Below are 23,243 nucleotides of genomic sequence, written 5' to 3' on the forward strand. Positions count from 1 at the left end.
ACCAATAGCAAAAAAGTGGTAAAGACCGTGACTGGTGTGCCACCCACACAGAAGCCAGATGCTGGTGCCAGAGTTATACCGGGTCTGTTGGCTTTGGGCATCCTCCGATAGCAACTGGTCTTCCTCTGTTCATCTTGTTTCCAAAAAGGATGGCTCCGTACGCATGTGCGGGGACTACAGGTCCCTTAATGCCCACACCATTATCGATATCTACCCCATACCACATATTCAAGATTTCATGCAACTGCTTCATGGCTCTACCTTTTTCTCCATATTAGATTGTTCCAAAGCGTATCACCAGATTCCTATGCATCCACCGGATATTCCAAAGATGGCTACCATCACACCCTTTGGCCTACTTGAATGCTGTTAATGCCTTATGGATTGAAAAATGTGCAGACATGGCAATGGTTCATTGATTCCATTTTGCTTCCTCTGCCTTTTGGTTACACTTACTTAGATGATATCCTTATCTTTTCTTCCTCCACTGAGGAGCATCAAGTTCACCTCGCCCCAGTCAGTTTGGCCCTCGCTGCCAATGGCGTGGTGACCATCCGTGATAAATCTCAACTATGTTCCACATCCATTACCTTCCTCGGCCATTCTGTCTCTGCCGACGGCCTCCGACCAATGAGTTCTCGTGTTGAAATCGTACTTGAGACTTCCTCTCCCCGAAGATTATGCTCAGCTCTGTCATTTTCTGGGTGTGGCAAACTTTTACCACCGCCATATTCCTCAAGCTGCCTCCATCCAAATGGCCCTCACTGACACACTCTCTGGCAAGAACACCACTGGAAAACAGAAGTTGGAGTGGACACAACCTATGCTCAGTGCTTTTGGTAACCGTAAAACTGCACTAGCCAAAGCCAAGACACTCGCCCATCCTGACCCTGAGGCCTGTGTCTTGATCATGACTGATGCCAATGACTCGGCTGTGGGCACCGTTTTACAGCATCACACCACCGACTCCACCCAGTCCCTCCACTTCTTTTCCAAGAAACTGACTAAGAGCCAGTGCAAGTGGTACGCATTTGACCATGAGCCACTTGCAGTGTACAGGGTGATTAAACATTTTTGTAGTGACCTTGAGGGGCAACCCTTCACGATCTGTACCGATCACAAGCCACTCATGGAGCTATTCATAATCCAGCTAAAGATCTTTTGCCCATGCATTTCCGCCATATGGACTCCATCTGTTAGCACTCTTCCGATGCACTCTATATCTATGGCATGGAGAACATTGTGGCAGATGACCTTTCCCACATCTGTGTGCTAACCGCACCACTGGATCTGGAGGAGCTCCCCAACTACAAGCCAACAACCAACAACGATGATATACAGCAACTAAGATCAGACAAGGGTTCATCGCTCTCTGTTTAGCCCCGTATACTACCTGGTTCAGCAATCCCTGTCCTTCGTGACACCTCTATGGGAACACTTTGCCCCCTGGTCCCTGCCACCCTTCACCATATGGACTTGCATGGCTTAGCTCACACTGGGACACGGGTCATGACACATCTGGTTACGGATCGCTTTGTCTGGCCTGGTGTGAAGCACGACTGTTGCACTTGGAGCCGTGTGTGCGTTCTGTGCCAGTGCAGCAACATCAGCAGGCACGCCCAACCTCCTCTGGGCAAGTTTGATATCCTGAAGGGGCGTTTCCAGCACGTCCATATCAACGTCTTTGGTCCCCTTCCTCTATCCAAGGGCTACAGATATATGTTATCGGTCATCGACCGTGTGACCGACTGGGTTGAGTCAGTCCCCCTTACTGACATCACGGCACATTGTAAGTGTGTTCCCAGATCAATGAACTCCGCACATAGAACTTTGACTTACATGCACATGAACGGCATACCAAATATCACCTGTCTATCACGGCCGAGACCGTCGCCCATTCTTTTGTCTCAATGTGAGTTGCTCACTTCGGCTGTCCCCTATCTCTCACCACCAACCAGCGACGCCAATTTGAGTCTGCCGTATTCGCGAAACTCTGTGGTGTCGCCAAGTTTCATACCACAGCTTAACACCTGCAGGAAAACGACCTCATTGAGTGGTGGCACCGTACACTCAAGGCTACCCTAGTGTGCCTCAGACGCCTATGGTTGGAGGCCTTTCCTTGGATACTCCTAGGTATTTGCTCAGCTCATAAAGGAGATCTTAATGCCTCACTCACCGAGGTTCTGTATGGCAAACCTCTCCTTCTTCCCGCCGACTTCGTTGGGGATTCACCTTCTGCTGCATCCGAGGATCTCCCCATCCCGGTCAAACATGTCCACATGCACGTCACACACCTCCACCCCCCCTCCCCCCACCATGTGTTTGTCCACAAGGACCTAGCTAGCTACTTGCGACTTTGTGATGTTGCGGGATGATGCTGTGCGGGCAGCCCCTCAGCCACCCTGTTCAGGTCCTCACCATGTGCTACGTCACGGTACCAACATGTTCGTCATCCACCCCCATGGACGGCCCCAGACAGTCTCAGTTAATAGACTTAAAGCAGCGTGGTCCCTCAATGACAACCTTCCTCCTGACACTGCCGTCCTGCCTTCAGCTGATTCATCTCTGCCTAACGTCACCTCTCACATGCAGCTGTTGGGACCACCGGGCTGCAGCACTACCAGCACTGCCACCCCCACTTCCCGCACCGGCTGCCACCTACAACCGCTGTGTTGACACCAAGATTATGACTTCATCTCGTGAGCCGCCTCTCCCCTCTGTCCACACTGCAGGGGAGAGGTGGAGGGGTCTGTGGCATCTCTGGCACACAGTGCCCTATCTTTTGCACTTTCTTTCTTTGGACTAGTTTTGTTCTTGTGTGAATTTTCAGCGTGCAGATGTGTAACAACTGTTCTTTGTTATATGTACGAGTGACCAATAAATGTGTATTCAATATTAAGTGGGTTATCTCTCAACTAATCTTCTGTGATAACCACAAACACGTAAACTGCTTCTGCTGCACATGTTAAATAGTAGATTGTCAGACTTTCAATATATTGGAAGTCGATAACAGAGAAGAAAGCATGGGCTGAAATTATATTAGCTATAGAAACAGAAGAAAAAGAAGTGGAAAACCACAAAAAAGAGGAAATGGATCTGAGATTGATTAAAGAAAAATTTGCAACTGATCACATGTTAATTTACTGACTAAAACCAGAATCGTGAACTCGAAAGATTTCATAAATTATTTTCCAATGAACTCTGCATCATACGACAAGTTATTAGTGTTGATACGAGGTGAAATAAAGAACAAAAAATGCCTGCCATGTAACCTGAAACTTACGCACTACACATCAGTCGTAGGACCAGAAGCCTTTCCATGAACCGGAGAGTTCTGATGGAGAAATAGGAAGTCAGAGAGAGGAGAATCGTCAGGAAGATCTTAGGCCCAGTAGAAGAAGATGGGGAATTCAGAAGGCGACATAATTTGGAGCTCTACGAGCATATCGAGATGCTCTCTGACTGTGAAAGAAAAAGAAGAGTAGCTTTCTATAGCCATGTTGCAAGATTGTCTCCAAACAGATTGACCAATCATCTGTTCACCTTCTGGCAAAACAAGAAGATTCGCACCATTTGGCTGACAGAAACTGAAAAGGACATTAAAGAAATGGGAATAACTGACCTCCAGAACAGGCAGTCTGTGAGATGTACTCTGAATGTAGTCCAAAGATTTAAAGAAAAGCCCTGAAGGAAAGATACCCCCTGGACAGAAGAAAGGAAGGGGCTACATTGGCAGAGGATGTGACTGTACTGGCCAAAGATCAAAGCTCAACAGTTGAACAAGCATGGTCCAAATTTGGCGCATTTGAAACTAGAAGGAGCAAGAACAAAGTACGTTAATGAGCGGAGTAATCACATTCAAAAAGAGATTAACCGTAACTTCAAGATGTCTGGTGAGAGAAAGTTCATTCTTATGCTCTCAAGTTCAGTCAGTTAATATTAGCAAGCACAATTAGTTAAATTCTGTGGAAACCTATGAAGCAGGTAATTGTGGGTGTATGATGTATTTATATGATGAATTTTTCGAAATGGGAGAGTTTTTCAAAACTGCAATGTAACACAACAATCTATACAATATTTTAAAATTATTGAATAACAAACGTCATAGAGAGTTCTCCATTAATGTTTTTATAGACCACGATAAATGTAATCAGATAAAAACTTTTCCTGTTAAGAATGGTCTGTCTGATCATGATGCACAGCTAGCTACAGTATATGACATAGCTGCATACAGTAATGCAAAATAGTGCAGTCAGTTAACAATTTAAATATTGCAAATTTTAGGGAAAGCTTGCAACGGTTGCAGTGCTGGGATGAGGTGCACAGGGAACCTGATACTAATTTAAAATTCAACCTGTTTTATAATACCTTTGTGAGTATATTTGAAAACTGTTTCCTAAGGAAACAGTGAAGCATAATTGTAAGAAACCATCTAAAAAGCCATGGCTTACTAAAGGAATAAAGAAATCTTGTAAACAGAAAAAGGAAATGTATCTTATAGCTAAGGAGTAATGATCCGCAAGCAGTCGAACAGTACAAAACTACTACACTGTATTAAGAAGTTACTAAAAAGTCCAGAAGTGCGTGCATTATGACTTGGATTAGCATTTCTGATGAGAAAATTAAAGCAATTTGGAATGTGTTCAAGGGAAATGGCAACCAAGAACACAAAGTCTGTATTCCTATCAAACGCAATGAAAATATATTAAAAAACGATGCTGTGACTTACCAAACGGGAAAAAGCTGGTAGATAGACACAATAAAAAACACACACACACAAATATAAAGCTTTCGCGACCCACGGTTGCTTCATCAGGAAAGAGGAAAGGAGAGGGAAAGATGAAAGGATGTGAGTTTAAAGGGAGAGGGTAAGGAGTCATTCCAATCCCGGGAGCGGAAAGACTTACCTTAGGGGGAATAAGGGACAGGTATACACTCGCTCGCTCGCGCGTGCGCCACACACACACACACACACACACACACACACACACACACACACACACACACACACACACACACACACACACACATGTAAAGGCAAAGAGTTTGGGCAGAGATGTCAGTTGTGGCGGAAGTACAGAGGCAAAGATGTTGTTGAGTGACAAGTGATGTACGAGGGGCAGCAACTTGAAATTAGTCGAGGTTGAGGCCAGGTGGGTAACGGGAAGAGAGGATATATTGAAGGGCAAGTTCCCATCTCCGGAGTTCCGATAGGTTGGTGGACACAGGCAGACAGTGTTTGTTGGTAATGAGTATCACCCTGTGACTAAACATGCCTTGGTGCACAGCCAGCACATCTTGGCACAGTGTTACACCGTCCGGATTATCTGGATACTTCCCACTGACATCAACCTATCACAACTCCGGAGATGGGAACTTGCTCTTCAATATATCCTGTCTTCCCGTTACCCACCTGGCCTCAAACTCCGCTAATTTCAAGTTGCCGCTCCTCGTACATCACTTGTCACTCAACAACATCTCTGCCTCTGTACTTCTGCTCAACTGACATCTCTGCCCAAACTCTTTGCCTTTACATGTGTCTGCTTGTTTATGTATTTGTACGAATGGATGTGTGTGTGTGCGCGAGTGTATACCTGTCCCTTTTTCCCCCTGAGGTAAGTATTTCCGCTCCCGGGATAGGAATGACTCCTTACCCTCTCGCTTAAAACCCACATCCATACGTCTTTCCCTCTCCTTCCCTCTTTCCTGATGAAGCAACCGTGGATTGCGAAAGCTTGATATTTGTGTGTTTTTTATTGTGCCTATCTATCAGCACTTTCCCGTTTGGTAAGTCACAGCATCTTTTTTTAATATATTTTTCCCACGTGGAATGTTTCTTTCTATTAAACTCAATGAATGAATGTTGTGTGGCTAGGGCCTCCCGTCGGGTAGACCGTTCGCCTGGTGCAGGTCTTTCAAGTTGACGCCACTTAGGCAACCTGCGCGTCGATGGGGATGAAATGATGATGATTAGGACAACACAACACCCAGTCTCCGACCCAGCCGGGAATCGAACCCGGGACCTTAGGATTGACATTCCGTCACGCTGACCACTCAGCTACCGGGGCCGGACATTAAACTCAATGAAAAGTTTGTTAACAAAAAGTCAGAAGTAGAAAATATTTTAATAACCATTTTGTAAATGTTGTAGAGAAAATAGGAACCAGCTGTTGATTAAAAAATGCAAGGCAATACCTATGCAATTTGATAAAACTGAAATTCAACCCACTTCTCCCGCTGAAATTAGGAAAATAATAAATTCACTCAAAAGTTAACTAGCATGGAATTGGCATTTCCATCAGAGTACTAAAAGGTTGTTCCCAAGAGATGAGTAGGATTCTCCACCACATGTGTAGTAGCTCAGTAAAATAGGGCATTTTTTCAGATAGAATGAAATATGCTAGTGTTACACCATCACATAAAAAGGGGTATAGGTCTTATGCTAACAACTACTGCCCAATCTCAATTCTGACAGATTTATCCAAAATTCTTGAAAAAAAAATGTATTCAACAGTAGCTTCACGTATTTGTAAAAATGAAATACCAACAAAATGTCAATTTGATTTTCAGAAAAGCCTTTTAAGAGAAATTGGTATACATGCTTTCATTGATCAAATTTTAAATGCTCTTAATAACCAAACATCACCCATTGGGATATTATGTGATCTTTCAAAGGCTTTTTACTATGTGAATCATGGGATTCTTCTAGATAAGCTTAAGTACTGTGGTATGAGTGGGACAGTGCACAAATGGTTTATTTGTATTTAACTAGAAGAATAGAGAAGGTTGAAATTAATAGTACAGATAGTCTGGAAAAAATCAGCAGAGTCCTCTAACTAGAAAGTATGAAGAATGGTATCCCATAGGGTTCAGTCTTGGATCCCTTATTGTTCTTAATATATATTAATGTCTTCCACTGTATATTCATGAAGATGCAAAGCTAGTTCTTTTTGCTGATGATACAAGTATAATAATCACACCGAACGAAAAAGAATTATATGTGGAAATTGTAAATAATGTCTTTCAGAAAATTAGTAAGTGGTTCGCTGCAAATGGGCTGTCACAAAATTTCTAGAAAACCCCATTATATACAATACTGCACATTAAATGGCATAACACCATTGATAAATGTAGACTTTGAACAGAAGTCTGTGGCTGAGGGAGAATATTCAAAATTTCTGGATGTGTGTATTGTATTATTTTTGATTATTCCCTTTTAAGAGAGCGACTGAACTTGAGTAGTCATGATTTCTTGTTCTTTCTTTGTTCTTCCTAAATTCTCTTCATACGTTCACTGCGTTCTCTCTTGCGATCTTCCGACCATCTTTTTTCCGTTCTGTTCTCCATGTGTTCTTGTTTACATGTGTGTTTCTTTATGATATTTCTGAACTGTTCTCTATTGTTTATGTTGTCTTGTGTGATCCCCAGTTCTTTAATGTCTTCTTCTGTTTCAGTGATCCACTTTGTCTTATTTTTGCTCTTGTTTACTATCTCAAAGATTTGCCTTGTGAGCCTGTTTTTATTCATTCTGCTGATATGTCCATCAAATGTTATCCTTCTCTTTCTAATGGCGTCTGTTCTTGTTTCTATGGCTTTGTAAAACTCTCTAGTTGGCCTCTTCATCTAAATTCCTTCCTAAAACACTGGTACATATATTTTCCTCAGAATTTTCTTTCCTGCTTTTCAATCTCTCTGATCTTCGTATGACCATGAATCACTGTAGTTTCTGCAGCATAAAGTGCTTCTGGTAGGACTACTGTGTTGTAATGCCTTAGTTTCGCATTGACAGAAATAAATTTCTTATTATAGTGATTCCAAGTGAGCCATTGTATTATAATAATAACAAAAAATGTGCTATATAATTGGAAATAGAAAAAATCGAGGGGTAGTACAATTGCATTATTAGTAAATGCTCTGCGTGTACAAAATTGTGCTATTCTTCATTCACTTCACCTTGCATTGCTTCTTACTTCACCTTGCATTGCTTCTTTATTATTTGTGTGTGTGTGTGTGTGTGTGTGTGTGTGTGTGTGTGTGTGTGTGTGTGTGTGTGTGTGTGTGTGTGTGTGTGTGTGTGTGTGTGTGTGTGTGTGTGTGTCCATCACTATATATATTTTAATTATATTTGTCATCTTCTGAAAGCTCTTATACTTCCATTAATCTTATGAAATAGGACCACATACTTCCTCTCCTATGTTTCAATTGTAGATGCAGTCAGCCAACTCCAAGGACACCAGTGTCCCTCAAGATGAAGCAAATCCTCCCAACTTGCCTCCACTTCACTTCAGTAAAAATATTTAATACTGTCATTAAGTCTTCTCTTATTCAGAATCATATATAATACAAAACACTCATAGCACATCATACTTCAAGCAATACATCTTAACCATCCTTCTACATAAGAGAGGGGGAAACAAAATCATTTACCATATACGTAAGCAAAGGCCCCCACATAGCACAGTACATTGACATGGTATGGAGACGTACAGTGTTTTTCATTGTACATATCTATATTTAAATTTGCCAATAGAGTTCCATGCCCTTTATTTGTCAGCTTCTCTTTTATTTAATGGAAGGGATATGTCAACTTTTATCAGGCGTTGTGAGACTCAATACTCAGTGATTACTTCATATGTTAATGTCATCACAATTCACCGTACACTTTGATGAAAGACACATATAGCCTTCCAGAACATAGTATAAATTGCTTGTCTTTAAAGTTCACTCCTTTACATGGAGTTTGGTTTCCAATGAAAATTCGTACAAGTATTGAGTTACAACAAAATATAATATGATAGCTTATACCTATGGCTGACATTCTATCCCTCGCTTATACTACAAACATAAATTTCTTAAGGTTTAAAACATCATAAATTTTCGTTAACTGGGTTCTGTTACTACAGTTTGTTTGTTAGTTTTAACTTATCTTTGTTCACATCATATATACAACTTAATTCCATAACACATTATTATGGTACAATACAAGCATATGATACATTTGCGAATTTTTAACATCGTACAGCCCTTTCAGCAACTGTGATAATGGAACATGTAACACGTCAGCCTCAGTCGCAAATAGAAACCAATCTTTACCCAGGTTTCAGCCAAAGTAATTTGGCCTTCTTCAGAAGCCAGTGACACTAAACTAGTGCATGCCAAAGTTTGGCCATGTCAAGTATAAAACTGTAGCACTGTAGTAACCACTCATAAATCCACATTACTTGGGCTGAAGAAAGACAGCAAGCCCCACTGCGCGGACAAGATCAGTAGGCGGCAGCTGTGTACCGAGCATCGCTGATGGTCATGTGCAAGTGTGCGTGGAAATATACACTCCTGGAAATTGAAATAAGAACACCGTGAATTCATTGTCCCAGGAAGGGGAAACTTTATTGACACATTCCTGGGGTCAGATACATCACATGATCACACTGACAGAACCACAGGCACATAGACACAGGCAACAGAGCATGCACAATGTCGGCACTAGTACAGTGTATATCCACCTTTCGCAGCAATGCAGGCTGTTATTCTCCCATGGAGACGATCGTAGAGATGCTGGATGTAGTCCTGTGGAACGGCTTGCCATGCCATTTCCACCTGGCGCCTCAGTTGGACCAGCGTTCGTGCTGGACGTGCAGACCGCGTGAGACGACTCTTCATCCAGTCCCAAACATGCTCAATGGGGGACAGATCCGGAGATCTTGCTGGCCAGGGTAGTTGACTTACACCTTCTAGAGCACGTTGGGTGGCACGGGATACATGCGGACGTGCATTGTCCTGTTGGAACAGCAAGTTCCCTTGCCGGTCTAGGAATGGTAGAACGATGGGTTCGATGACGGTTTGGATGTACCGTGCACTATTCAGTGTCCCCTCGACGGTCACCAGTGGTGTACGGCCAGTGTAGGAGATCGCTCCCCACACCATGATGCCGGGTGTTGGCCCTGTGTGCCTCGGTCGTATGCAGTCCTGATTGTGGCGCTCACCTGCACGGCGCCAAACACGCATACGACCATCATTGGTACCAAGGCAGAAGCGACTCTCATCGCTGAAGTCGACACGTCTCCATTCGTCCCTCCATTCACGCCTGTCGCGACACCACTGGAGGCGGGCTGCACGATGTTGGGGCGTGAGCGGAAGACAGCCTAACGGTGTGCGGGACCGTAGCCCAGCTTCATGGAGATGGTTGCGAATGGTCCTCGCCGATACCCCAGGAGCAACAGTGTCCCTAATTTGCTGGGAAGTGGCGGTGCGGTCCCCTACAGCACTGCGTAGGATCCTACGGTCTTGGCGTGCATCCGTGCGTCGCTGCGGTCCGGTCGTAGGTCGACGGGCACGTGCACCTTCCGCCGACCACTGGCGACAACATCGATGTACTGTGGAGACCTCACGCCCCACGTGTTGAGCAATTCGGCGGTACGTCCACCCGGCCTCCCGCATGCCCACTATACGCCCTCGCTCAAAGTCCGTCAACTGCACATACGGTTCACGTCGACGCTGTCGCGGCATGCTACCAGTGTTAAAGACTGCGATGGAGCTCCGTATGCCACGGCAAACTGGCTGACACTGACGGCGGCGGTGCACAAATGCTGCGCAGCTAGCGCCATTCGACGGCCAACACCGCGGTTCCTGGTGTGTCCGCTGTGCCGTGCGTGTGATCATTGCTTGTACAGCCCTCTCGCAGTGTCCGGAGCAAGTATGGTGGGTCTGACACACCGGTGTCAATGTGTTCTTTTTTCCATTTCCAGGAGTGTAGATACATAACAGTAGCTACCTTTACACTAGGACTTGGATTAATATAACCATTAAAACCTTTAATGGCATAATATGTTAAAAAAAACTTACTTCTGAGGAGAACGATGCCCCTATAACAGATTTGGAGCCCGTAAGAAAGACTAGCTATTACTTGGCAAAATTATTTCTCAATTTTGAATACATTGCTCAAACTTTACCTGGTTAATTAATAAATGTGTGTGTGACTATTTACAGGAATGATCTGTAATATCATGGAGAGTACATCAGTATGACTAAGCAGCAATAAAGGCAACAACACTTAAAAACTTAAAAGTAGATGAATTTGAATTAACATAGCATTAGTAGCGGTACTGAAGGTAGCATTAACAAAAATTTCATGGGGTAGGTAGAAACTGGGTAAGCCTAGCAGAACATACAGGTAGGTACTTAACATGATGTAACACGTTAATCATGGCACTAAAAAAGTATAAAGCTAAGTGTTAGCTTTCTGAGGACCTTTTTATAAATTTGGCAGATAACACCATAAATACAATGGAACAATGTTCATGCATTTATATTGCATCGAATTACATATTCTTAGTAAAACATAATGGTTGAGAGAAAGAAAGGCAGCAGTGCCTAAATATTTTGTACTTAAATAATAAGTTAGTTTCCAGGTGTGTTAAACTGACATTGTCTACCACTGATTAATGAAAGAACAGAAGTTGACCATCAGTATCAGAAAGACTGGGTGTGCAATGTCACAGTCCTCAATTATATGAAAAGTTTTTTTGACTGACATTGGGTCAAACTTGCACTTACGCATTTAAACATGTGTTTCTGCTTACGAGTAACATTTAATATCAGTGTGATTGGGCATGTAATGTCACAGTCATAACAAAGTCAAGGTTACATTTGCACACTTAAATATACATTTCTGCCTATGAACGAGATGAAGAATATTGTCTCATTGCGATTACTTAATGGCAAATGGCATGATGAAGGGGTATGTATCCCACAGTCATATTCCAGATTGGATACAAGTATCCCGAATGGCTACAAGTAACAGATAATTAATATCTAACAATTGGGATGAAAGAGATCAGTCTCATGTGCTCTAACCAAGTGGGTGTGGCTGTTAGCATGTCATCTACATAAGCAGTGACTTTACTAAGCAATTCTGGTCCTAAGACATTGTCCAGTGCAAATATAAACATGCCTGCGCTAATGTTCAGTCCTAAAGGTAGAACACGGAATTCGTAACTTCAGCCACCACAAACAAATGCTGTATATTTTCGACTTTCTTCGTGGAGTTTTATTTGCCAGCAGGACACACTGGGATCGAGTATACTGAAGTATTTTGTATCGTAAAACTGTAAAAGCTTTTCGTCCAAGTTGTCTGGTCTTAAGCGTACTGGTACTAAAATCTTAATGATACCTCTAGCATCGAGAAATATGCTTACTAATCCATCTGGTTTACTTACTAGTAACATACAACTGCAACAGGGTGAAAATGAATGTTTTATAACACCCCATTTAAACATGTGATTGATCTCTTCCCTTACTGCCTCTAGTTTTACCCATGGAATAGGATATGACATTACACAAGATATTTCATGTGGATAAAATTTAAATTTATATTCATAGTCTTTGATTACTTCAGGCTCCTTACTGAAATCATTTGGATACTTAAAAAATAAGTTAGAAAGTTCTTGTCGTTCCATATCATTTAGTATCTGTGATTCACTTAGTTTCTGCTCTACCATTTCATAACTAACATCAGTGCTTGCTTCTTGTTCAGGCTCAAATTTGTTTGTGAAGTATACAGTTGGAAAGGAATAGTGTACTATTACTTTTTACTCTGGTTCGTTTTTGTTACTTTTATCAGGTTTTTTTACTAAATCAACAGAAAAAAAATCTGATCCTTTACGTAAAAGTGGCATTTACCATTACTATGTCAATCTGTGTTTTGTATGTTCTAAACGTGTCCATGCCAATAAGACAATTAGCTATAAGTTCGTGAATTATAAGAAAATTGCACTTCACTGTAAAATGTTCAGTTTGTAATGGAATAAGTGCCTGATGTTTCTCCAATTTAGTCTTGCTCCCTGTAGCAATTTGCACCCTGCAGTTTTGAACAGGAAACATTGGAAATTTTCCTCTCTCCATCAGTTCACAGAAAAATGCATTTGACATTAGGTTGGTAGTTGAACCTGTGTCTAAAATTAACTGTGTGTCAATATTAAATATTTTCACCTTAATGCTTGCTTGTACTTGTTCTTCCTGGATATTATTCGTTGTATCTAACTCATGCTGATACAGATCATCCTTGATAGCACCTTTTTTGTCAGATCTTATGAAACATGTTTGTAGTTTCGCTTTGCCCCCACTCCCAGAGTGTCAGTAGCCTGGACTGGTTGGGGTTTTCCAAGGCATAGTGTGACTTAATTCATTACCTGAAGTAATTTCATTTAATTGCACAGTGTGGGTACTTTGCCAATTTGTGTTATTGGCTGCTCGTCACATTCCTTCACAAGTGCTCATGCTGTTATTAGTAAAAACTACTGTGCTGTTACTTCGCTGCCCAGAAGTTGGCTACTGTACAACATAAGGCATATCATTTTTGCCGCGCATTGGCCACTGCTGCAGCTGGCTGTATTTGTTTATATTCAGCATATGGCCTTGTGATGGTATAATGTGATTCAATTGTACATTGAAATTACTCCCGTTTTGAATTTTTTTTTTTAATTGTTTGTTTTTTTCCATTCCTTTTACCGTACTCGTTACCACTGGGTATGTAACTTTGCTATTGTGTGTACCATACCTGCTGCATGTTTAGATCATGCTTCACTGAGTGAGTTACATAACTATGTTGTTGTTGTGCCTGATTTTCTGTTTCTCTATTTGATACAGGTCTTTCCTCATTGATTAAGTTGATAGAATCAAGCACTGACGGAAAATATTCAGAGTCATGCTCTCGTGTTGTGAAAAATTTTTCTCCAATGTGCGATGGTAAATGACTTTTCAGCATTTTTAATATGTCTATCTGTGATATTGGGTTCATCCAGTAGTGTGTCTTGTTCAGGTATTTTTCAAAGTATCTGTGTCAACTACAATATTTGCCACTGAATGGCGCCAGGCTAAAAACCTCACGTCTGAGTCTTTCTTGTACTGCCTCAGTCCAGTATTTGTCAAGGAAAGCTCGTTCAAATTGTATATAAGTGCTGCGACATTCGGCCACTTCAGTTGCCCATAAAGGAACGTTGCCTTGCATACATCCCACAACATCTGATTTTATGTGCTTCCGTCCAGTTACGTGGAAATACAGGGTGAAAATAACTGATAAATACTACTAGGTTCATTCTTTTACCTTCGGTAGTGAATGCAGGAAACTGTCGATGACTCGGCAAACCTCATCTGCAAAAATAGTTTATAGAAATGTGGCATTTTTGGTCGCATTTATGTTGCTATTGTACTTACCTGTAATTCCGGTTGGTAATTGCTCAGGTGTTGGAGTTGTGGGTAAGTTTACATTTTGCCCTCTGCAACTGTCACTGGTACCTGATGTAGGACTCGTAATAATTTGTGGATAAATACCGACAGGTTGTGGTTTGTTCACTGTAGCCTGTGTATTATTTACATGCATATTTGAAGATAAAAGATTGTGTAACCTACCTTCCATAGCTTGTAGGTGAATGTTACCATGTTCACTATTTCATTTTCTTTTTTATGAATAACCGGACTTCAAGAAATGAGAAATACTGATCAGGAGCCGATAGAATCACAAGGATATAGGATTTATAATGGAATACCAGGGAAAAGAGTCATGAAACAGTGTCCACAATTTGGAACAGGATTCGTGGTGAGTCTGGAAATAATAGAGTCCATAATAGAATTTAAAGCACAATCTCCCAGGCTCTCAACATTAACTCTAAAAGCTGCAAATGAAATGTACACAATAATAAATGCCCATGCCCCGACAAATGATAAAATAATAAAAATAATAAAAAAGAACACAGAGAAGAGGTAGAAAAATTTTGGGAGCTCTTAGATCAAACGACGAATAACATTAATAAAAATCACATCAAAATTTTAATTGGAGACTTCAATGCCCAGTTAGGAAGGGAAAAGAGACATAGAGACATAATAGGGAAATGGACAGCACAAAGAAGAACAAACAAAAATGGCATAAGACTAGTGGAATTTTGCAGAAACCATGACATGATCTCAAAGTCGACGTATTTTAAGAGAAGACCAAGTAAACTAAAAACTTGGAAACATCCAGACTGGAAAAAAGGAGAATGGCAACTGGACTATGTCTGCATGGATAAGAATTACCACAAGGAAGTTTACAATGTGAAAGTACTGAGAGGGACAGATACCGGATCAGATCATTACATGATAAAAATTAAAATTAAATTAACCCCATTAGCAAAGAAAAAATCCCACCAGAAGAAGAAGAGAACCTATGACCCTCATAAACTGATACAAATTGAGGATTATGAAGCGCAAACCAGGGATATAAAAATAACAGATGATCTGGAAGAAATAATTCCCAAATTGAAACAAATAGCTGAACAAGTTGCCCCTATAAATCCAAGGAAAAAACACCAGTGGTGGAACGATGAATGTGATGAAGCAGTGTTGGATCGACACCAAGCCTGGTTAAGGCATCAGAATGAAAAAACAGAAAAATCATATTTGGAACTCACAAAACAAAGGAAGACAACACAAAAAATAATAAGGAGAGTTAAACGTCAGTACCAAAAAGATATACTTCTAATGATAGAAACAAATAGTGAAAAAACAAACTCAAGAGACTATTACCAAATATTTGGCAGACAATTACAAAGATATGATCCTCCAACATTAATGTTAAAAGATAAAGATAATAACCTAGCCCATAGCAATAGTAAAAATACAGAAATTCTAGCAGAAACATTTAACAAGTTACTAAATTGTGAAGATCCCCCAGAACTTCTTCAGATAAACACAGAAACCCCAATTAAAACACCAGCAGAAAATATAAATCCACCTACAATTAATGAGGTCTACAGAGCTTTGAAAGAACTCAAAAACTACAAAGCAAGTGGAGAAGATCAAACGTTTGCTGAACTTTGGAAATATGCAGCAGAACCAGTAAAGATAGCATTACACCAATGCATAGTAAAAATCTGGAATGAAGAGAAATTACCAGAAAATTGGACTACTGCTATAATACATCCATTACGTAAGAAAGGAGAAAAATCAAATCCAGACAACTATAGAGGAATTTCCCTTTTGGACTGCACGTATAAGATCATGTCAAGAATACTATACAACTGCTGTAAAGATCAACTAGAACTGGAACTGGGAGAATATCAAGGAGGATTTAGATCCTGGAGAAGCTGCCCAGAACAGATAATCACCTTGAAGTTAGTTATGGATGTCTACAAAAGAAGGCAAAAACAACTAGTCATAACCTTTGTAGATTTCAAAAAGGCTTATGATTGCATCCATAGATCTTCAATGATGAAAATATTAAGGAATTTTGGACTTCATCCTAAATTAATAAAAATGATACAGTTAACCTTAACAAACACCAAATCCAAAGTAAAATTTAGAGGAGAAATATCTGAACCATTTACGATTAAAACAGGGTTGAGACAGGGAGATTGTTTATCACCATTGCTATTCAATTGTGCTCTTGAATATGTAATGAGAGAATGGTACAAGGAAAATCCTATGAATATTAAAATTGGAACTAAGAAAGATAAAATAAACCTAAATTGCTTGGGATTTGCTGATGACCTAGCATTACTAGCTAATAATATTCAGGAAGCCACGAAACAAATAACAAGCTTACAAAATATAGCACAAAAATTAGGACTCCAGATATCATTTGAAAAGGCTGCAATAATGGTAACGGATCCACTTGTAATAGATCACATCACAGTGAATAATAGGGAAATTAAAATAGTGAAACAATTTAAATACCTGGGTGAAATTATAACACATAAATTGGACGAGAAACCTGCATGGCGAGCAAGAACTAATAAAATGATAAAAGCTCAAAAACTAACATGGTCTACGTACAATAAAAAATGTTGTTGTTGTTGTGGTCTTCAGTCCTGAGACTGGTTTGATGCAGCTCTTCGTGCTACTCTATCCTGTGCAAGCTTTTTCATCTCCCAGTACCTACTGCAACCCACATCCCTCTGAATCTGCCCAGTGTATTCATCTCTTGGTCTCCCTCTACGATTTTTACCCTCCACGCTGCCCTCCAATACAATAAAAAATGTCTATCAATTAAAACAAAATTAAAACATTACAAGACGGTGGTTCAACCAGAGGTTACATACGGAAGTGAAACTCTTTTTAAAGTCACCCAGAAAAACAGAATTGACAAAATTTTAAAAGTAGAGAGAAGAATTGCTAGAACATGCATAAAGTAGAAATATCAAAAAGCTGGGCAATGGCGGATAGTTCCAAATGAAGTGGTATACAGAGAACTGGAGCCCATCACTGACACTATACGAAAGAAAAGGATCTCTTTTTGTGGTCACATTCTGAGGACACCAGAAACCAGATTATCAAGGAAAATTATTGAGAAACTCTGGAATTTGAAACAGCAAGGAGGATGGCTTAAGGAAATAAGAGAGGATATGGAAGAACTGGAAATAACTCTGGATGATTTGCAGAACAAAACGCCAAATTTAAAGAAGTTGAGGGACACACAAATAAGATTTAAACCAAAAATTGACAAACGACATACAATGAAAAGGGTATTTACAGATAAGGAACGATGAAAAGCATCGGAATGAATGAAGAGATACTGGGCCACTCGGAAGGGGAAAATACCAAAGAAGAGGACCAGAAATGATTGACTGAAGTGGTCCAATGAGGCCGTAAAAGCAGAAGAAGAAGAATAGCTTTTTCTATGACATCTGTGTATAATTTACAAACGGTTACTAACTTCTCTGCAATGGAATTACTCTTATCTAATGTACCTGCTTCATCTTGACTAATGATATCTCTTAGAATTTCATTGGTCTTCTCTCTCTCCTTCTTAGCACATGCTGAGTCAACTTCTAATATTGCTACCCTTAAAGTAAGCTCTTCTACACTGTAGGTACACCTTCATAATGTTTGTTTAGTTTGTTAATGACAGTGGTTACCTTTTTTTACTGTCAAACACAACTGGTTTTGTGTGGCTTCAATATTTGTGTTCACATGTGTGATTTTCTTTATCTGTTGCTCTACTAGATCTTGATGCTCATTAAAATTATCTACCTTCTGTTTTAACTATGTAATGTTACTGTTAACTTCAGAAAGTTGTTCATGCTTTGTTTTTTCATATCATTCAATTTTTCATCGATTTCAGAGCAAAATTTTTGGCTAAGTCATTGAACTTCTGTGAGAGCGTGTCATGCAGATCCTCGAATGCTTGTTTTTGTTCTTGTTTCATTGTATTTAGATCTTGTATTACAGTGTTTTGTTGCTGTTTTACCAGTTCATATCTCATGTCAAATTATCAATTTTGGTATTCACATCTTGTTTCATATCACTGAAATTGGTGTTCATACGTGTAAGATAATAACTGCCATAGTAGTGTGTCAGTTGTACTATTGTGGTTGCTGTTAACTGTACTTTCCAAGTTAATGTTAGTGCTGTGAACAAGTGGCGTTTGTAATGTGTTGTCAAGAGTTATATTTTTATCGCTCTCCAATGTTTCATTCATTCATGTGTGTTATATCACTCTGGGAGATGCATGACACCGCCTCGTCAATTGTAAACATTGTCTCATCAAGGTTATTCTGCTGTGGAGTGTCACTATCATTTGTCACACCTGCGACACTCATCTCTGACCTCCTCCAACTTTCTGCAGTACGCATGCATGGCACCTGAACTTCAGTTGTTAGATCACGCAATTCTACACCATATTGGCTGATTGCATTTTCGCTATTGCTATCAACAATGGACATATATTTTTCTACCATGTTGTATGAATATGCAAAAAATAAAAATTTCACAAAAAATGGTAAAATTTCATATGTTAATTATTACACTTGGTAATACTGACCATGCAAATTATCTTAGAAGATAGATTAAGGAAAGGCAAACCTACATTTCTAGCATGTATAGACTTAGAGAAAGGTTTTGACAGTGTTGAGTGGAATACTCTTTTTCGAATTCTAAAGGTGGCAGGGGTAAAATAACGCGAGTGAAAGGCTATTTACAATTTGTACAGAAACCAGATGACAGTTATAAGAGTAGAGGGGCATGAAAGGGAAGCAGTGGTTGGGAAGGTAGTGAATCAGGGTTGTAGCCTACCCTGATATTCAATCTGTATATTGAACAAGTAGTAAAGGCAACAAAAGAAAAATTTGGAGTAGGAATTAAAATCCATGAAGAAGAGGTTTGCCGATGACACTGTAATTCTGTCAGAGACAGCAAAGGACCTGGAAGAGCAGTTAAATGGGATGGATAGTGTCTTGAAGGGAAGATATAAGATGAACATCAACAAAAGCAGGTCCAGTGCAAAGACCCCAGAGGAAGCTTGGAAAAACTCTCAACAACATGCCGCAGAGCTGCACATGGCCATGTGATGCCCTACCACGCACAAAATTCCACACAGAAATGCGAAAAAAAAGGGTATGAGCAGAACACACCAAGCACGGGCTACCTACATCATTGTAGCTGTGCATGCGTAGTACAGCCTGTTTCCCGGCGCGCTCTGGCAACTACTCAAACGAAGACTTTAGCGACAGCAAAACACGGGAAGTGACATAGTTCAAAGAAGCTAGCACATCCAGTTGAAGGACCATGGAGGTAAAAATTTTCTACCTCCATGTGAAGGACGTAACGTTAGCAACAGCCCTGGACATTGCACAAGTCCCGCCCATTCACCCCCCTCCACACCTATCCATATGTCCCGTCCATGGTCTGCCGCATGTTCCGACATCAAGGTTGTTAGTATCACAGATATGCCAGTGATAAAAACAATGGAGAAAATCAGTAATTAGTATGACATTCAGTTTTTCTGGTACCATTGTGAAAAGAGCATATTATTAAATAAATAGAAATATGTATATTGAATATGTGAGTTGAAAAATTGCCAATAAAAAACAAAAATAAAATTGGTATCCATACTGTCTTTTTTTAAGTCATGGGCTTTCATCTGCAGTATATCAAAAAATCTGATATTTGTTAGCTGCGGTGAGCGCCAATCTCCATCAACTCATGTAGTGTAAGAAATACTGTTGGAAAATATTTATTGGTAGTAACGCCAAGGATGCAGTCTCGTATCTCGATTATCTAAAGTCAATGTTGTGCATAAACAAGCCAAAATCGATGTCTTGATTTGTTTCTGATTACCTCATCAAAATTAAAGAATATAAGAGAGAGAGAATGTAGATGTGCGAAATGCAAGCAGTCACACATTTATGTATGTGACATACTTCATTAGTATTTTCATGTGTAATGGATGAATTTTTACTTGTGAACTCTTGTGACTGTTTCTTTGAGTTCTTCTTTAGTGTTTCAGAGATTTAGAGCTATCTGTTGTTAAACATTTGTATATAATTTAGTCAGTGTCATTTCAACCCATCTTGTCCTTTAATGTCTGTTGGATTTCAGTTTTGACAGCAGTTGGTCACAACAGTCAAGATTAGATATCTTGTATATGACAATTTTATTGAAAGTGCATGTCTATGTTTCATTCTGACAGTGTGTTAATGCCCTAAATATTAGCATTTCCAATTTACTGTAATGTATTCGCATAGTCTGACAACCTCCTGATAAATGACCAGGGTAGTGAGTATTCAAATGTTTTGTTTTTTTTATTACATACTTTCTGACTTGCTCTACACCTATGAGAATTATTTCATTTTTGGGCCTATGGAACAAAAACTGAATCTAATCTGAACTTAATAATTGGGATGTGAATGTAAGAAACATGTTAACACAATGGAATGGTGTGAAACAAGTACTACATAGGTTTTTTATGGCCAAAACCAATGTTCTTGATTGCATTGCTAAATTCTTTTTCCACCCTTAAAACTGTGCAGCAAAACTTAAAACTGTGTGACACACATACACAAAGTTTGGGTTGTAGTGGCAGCAATAAAGTGAATTGGCTCCCCTGCAGAACTTCAGCCAAAATTTGTATTTTGTCACATACTGTCTGAATTCTGAAAGTCACCTCTCAGCCAGTATGTTTATCTACATTCTGTAAGTTGTTCTCATTATTCTTTTTCTGATTGTGCTACATAAATATGCCCCAAGCATTGAGGTTACAGTTTTCCATCACCCTGAGGTGTATTTCTTACTAAGCTATTCACCTAAATACTGGGTACTTGTGTTTAAAGAATCTGGTGTAAGTTCAGGTGCTGTCATTTTCACCTACAATTTCTGTAGAAGTTGCTGTCACAGGTGAAACCAAATCAGCAAGTGTTCAATTTTGTAATATCTGTCTTCCAACTTGGTGGAAAAGCAAGGATGCTTATTTAATGGTCACACCTGAAAATATTTAAAATTCTTCTGCACTCTTGCATGACCTTTATATATATTGCAGTTACATGACTTTGACTTGAAATCCATCTTTTTGATACGAGCAATTCTTTTTTTTATTGTTTGCTGTAATATGATGTTACCCAATGTTGTAGAATTTAGGAACACGTATTATGTTCGAGTATAATGACTTTTCTGGAGACTAGAAATCTACTCCGTAGGAATCAGCATGGGTTTCGAAAAAGACGGTCGTGTGAAACCCAGCTCGCGCTATTCGTCCACGAGACTCAGAGGGCCATAGACACGGGTTCACAGGTAGATGCCGTGTTTCTTGACTTCCGCAAGGCGTTCAATACAGTTCCCCACAGTCGCTTAATGAACAAAGTAAGAGCATATGGACTATCAGACCAATTGTGTGATTGGATTGAAGATTTCCTAGATAACAGAATGCAGCATGTCATTCTCAATGGAGAGAAGTCTTCCGAAGTAAGAGTGATTTCAGGTGTGCCGCAGGGTAGTGTCATAGGACCGTTGCGATTCACAATATACATAAATGACCTTGTGGATGACATCGGAAGTTCACTGAGGCTTTTTGCAGATGATGCTGTGGTGTATCGAGAGGTTGTAACAATGGAAAATTGTACTGAAATGCAGGAGGATCTGCAGCGAATAGACGCATGGTGCAGGTAATGGCAATTGAATCTCAATGTAGACAAGTGTAATGTGCTGCGAATACATAGAAAGATAGTTCCCTTATCATTTAACTACAAAATAGCAGGTCAGCAACTGGAAGCAGTTAATTCCATAAATTATCTGGGAGTACGCATTAGGAGCGATTTAAAATGGAATGATCATATAAAGTTGACTGTCGGTAAAGCAGATACCAGACTGAGATTCATTGGAAGAATCCTAAGGAAATGCAATCCGAAAACAAAGGAAGTAGGTTACAGTACGCTTGTTCGCCCACTGCTTGAATACTGCTCATCAGTGTGGGATCCGTACCAGATAGGATTGATACAAGAGATAGAGAAGATCCAACGGAGAGCAGCGTGCTTCATTACAGGATCATTTAATAATCGCGAAAGCGTTACGGAGATGACAGATAAACTCCAGTGGAAGAGTCTGCAGGGGAGACGCTCAGTAGCTCGATACGGGCCTTTGTTAAAGTTTCAAGAACATACCTTCACCGAAGAGTCAAGCAGTATATTGCTCCCTCCTACATATATCTCACGAAGAGACCATGAGGATAAAATCAGAGAGATTAGAGGCCACACAGAAGCATACCGACAATCCTTCTTTCCACGAACAATACGAGACTGGAATAGAAGGGAGAACCGATAGAGGTACTCAGGGTACCCTCCGCCACACACCGTCAGGTGGCTTGCGGAGTATGGATGTAGATGTAGATTGCTATTGTACATTCCATAATATAAATGTGACATTAATTTCACTAACAAAAGTACTGATGATAGGATGTGAGGGAATATTGGGTGGCACGATGTTAAAAAAAATCTATAATGCAAATGTAAATTCCCTATCATGTCGTGTGTGTGTGTGTGTGTGTGTGTGTGTGTGTGTGTGTGTGTGTGTGTAAGTTCTTAGTTTCATTTTATTACAACAACAAATCCTATACCATTGTAAGATGACCCCTGGATGAATAAATACAACATTGCAACAAACAAACAGTTTTCAGTTTTAAAAAAATAATTTCATGTGGATATATGTACCATGCAGACAAGATTGGAACTGGGAGATATACAGACTTCCATACCATTCTATGGACGTCACCAGGCAACAACACACTGATATTAACAAAGGTTCCACTGTACCCCAGGACACCTTGACTGCTGTCCAGTAACAGCCTGGAGTAGGGAGGGAAAAGGAGGAACTGATGGAAGTGAGGTCATGTTATCTAATAATGTAAAGCTCTATTAATTTATTTAGCAATGAAAAAATTTCCATTGCTGGACCTGTACTAGAATCACAATGCAGTCCTTTAACTTGAGACATATATGTACTAA

The sequence above is a fragment of the Schistocerca piceifrons genome, chromosome 6, assembly GCF_021461385.2.
Source record: "Schistocerca piceifrons isolate TAMUIC-IGC-003096 chromosome 6, iqSchPice1.1, whole genome shotgun sequence".
NCBI classification, from domain to species: Eukaryota; Metazoa; Arthropoda; class Insecta; order Orthoptera; family Acrididae; genus Schistocerca; species Schistocerca piceifrons.